General features: G+C 41.6%; 1 pseudogene; it reads right to left on the bottom strand.

Annotated features, from left to right (window-relative positions):
* LOC105515039 overlaps positions 1 to 2,408 on the bottom strand; it is a 7,557-nt pseudogene that overhangs the window by 2,059 nt on the left and 3,090 nt on the right.

The following is a 2,408-nucleotide window of genomic DNA, read 5'->3' on the forward strand; positions in this document are numbered from 1 at the left end:
CCACCACGCCTGGCTAATTTTTCTATTTTTAGTAGAGATGGGGTTTCACCATGTTGGCCAGGCTGGTCTCAAACTCCTGACCTCAGGTGATCCACCCACCTTGCCCTCCCAAAGTGCTGGGATTACCAGTGTGAGCCACCACGCCCAACCCAACATAACTTAAAAAATTAAAAACAAAATCTGACTGACTGTCATATCACAGCATTAATTTTCTTAGCCTCTCTTTCACATTTTAAGAACTTTTATGATTACCCTAGGCTCACACTTATAATTCAGATAAGATCAGGTGTATTCAGGGTGGTATGGCTGTAGACACCAAACTCATAATTCAAATTAATCTCTTTATTTTAGAGTCAACTGATTATCACCCTTGATTTTATCTACAGCCTCCATTCTTCTTTGTCATACACCATAATATATTCCTAGGACCCGGGGGTTAAGACATGGGCACTTTTGTGGGGCATCATTTCATTTATCACAACTCCTATTAATTGTATTTTATTAAAATAATCATGGCTCTGTCCAACTTTTGTTTCCATCCCAGAGAACCCTTATGTAAACTTTTTTATCTTAGAAGAAAATTGCAGCCGGGCGCGGTGGCTCACGCCTGTAATCCCAACACTTTGGGAGGCTGAGGTGAGGCTCATTTGAGGTCAAGAGATCAAGACCAGCCTGGCTAACATAGTGAAACCCTGTCTCTATTAAAAATACAAAAATTAGCCAGGCATATATGGCCTTAGGTAAATTCCATCTATACCTAGTTTATTTAGAGTTTTATCATGAAGTTGCATTGAATTTTTGTGAAATACTCTTTCTGAATCTTTTGAGATGATTGTTATCCTTCATTCTGTTAATGTGGTATTATCACATTTATTAATTTGTGTATGTTGAACCATCCTTGCATCTTAGGGATTAATCCCATTTGATCATGATGTATGATCCTTTTAATGTGCTGTTGGATTTGGTTTGCTAGTATTTTATTGAGGCTTTTTGCATTTATGTTCATCAGGGATATTGGCTGTAGCATTCTTTTCTTGTAGTGTCTGACATTGGTATTAGGGTAATGCTGGCCTTGTAAAATGAATTTGGCAAACACAGGCAACCAAAGCAAAAATGGGCAAACAGGATCACATCAAGTTAAAAAGCTTCTGCACAGCAAAGGAAACAATCCACAAAGTGAAGAGATAACCCAAAGAATAGGAGAAAATATTCGCAAACTACCCATCTGACAAGGGATTAATAACCAGAATATATAAGGATCTCAAACAACCCTAGAGGAAGAGATCTAATAATCTGATCAAAAAGTGGGCAAAAGATCTCAATAGACATTTCTCAAAAGAAGACATACAAATGACAAGCAGGCATATGAAAAGTTGCTCAATGTCACTGATCATCAGAGAAATGCAAATCAAAACTACAATGAGATAACCATCTCACCCCAGTTAAAACGGCTTCTATCCTGCCAAATGCGGTGGCTCATGCCTGTAATCCCAGCACTTTGGGAGGCCAAGGCGGGTGGATCACGAGGTCAGGAGTTCGAGACCATCCTGGCCAACATGGTGAAACCCCCGACTCTACTAAAAATACAAAAATCAGCCAGGCCTGGTGGCGCGTGCCTGTAATCCCAGCTACTCGGGAAGCTGAGGCAGGAGAATCGCTTCAACCCGGTTGGCGGAGGTTACAGTGAGCTGAGATTGCCCATTGCACTCTAGCCTGGGCAACAGAATGAGACTCGGTCTCAAAAAAAAAAAAAAAAAAAAAAAGGCTTCTATCCAAAAAACAGGCAGTAACAAATGCTGGCAAGGATATGGAGAAACGGGAACCCACGTACACGATTGGTGGGAATGTACATTAGTACAACCAGTATGGAGAACAGTTTGGAGCTTCCTCAAAAAAACTAAAAATAGAGCTATCATATGATCCAGCAATCCCACTGCTGGCTATATACCCAAAAGAAAGGAAATCAGTATATGGAAGAGATATCTGCACTCCTATGTTGCATCACTGTTTCCAATATCTAAGATTTGGAAGCAACCTAAGTGTTCACCAACAGATGAATGGATAAAGAAAATATGGTACTTTTACACAATGGAGTACTATTCAGCCATAAAAAAGAATGAGATCCTGTCATTTGCAAAAACATAGATGGAGGCTGGGTGCAGTAGCTCACCCCGTAATCGCAGCACTTTGGGAGGCAGAGGCAGGCTGATTACTTGAGTCCTGGAGTTTGAGACCAGCCTGGCCAACATGGCGAAACCCCGTCTCTACCAAAAATACAAAAATTAGCTGGGCGTGGTGGCACGCAACTTTAATCCCAGCTACTCAGGAGGCTGAGGCAGGAGAATTGCTTGAACCCAGGAGGCGGAGGTTGCAGTGAGCCTGGATTGTGCCACTGCACTCTAGCCTGG

This window comes from Colobus angolensis, unplaced genomic scaffold, assembly GCF_000951035.1.
Source record: "Colobus angolensis palliatus isolate OR3802 unplaced genomic scaffold, Cang.pa_1.0 Scaffold252, whole genome shotgun sequence".
NCBI lineage: Eukaryota > Metazoa > Chordata > Mammalia > Primates > Cercopithecidae > Colobus > Colobus angolensis.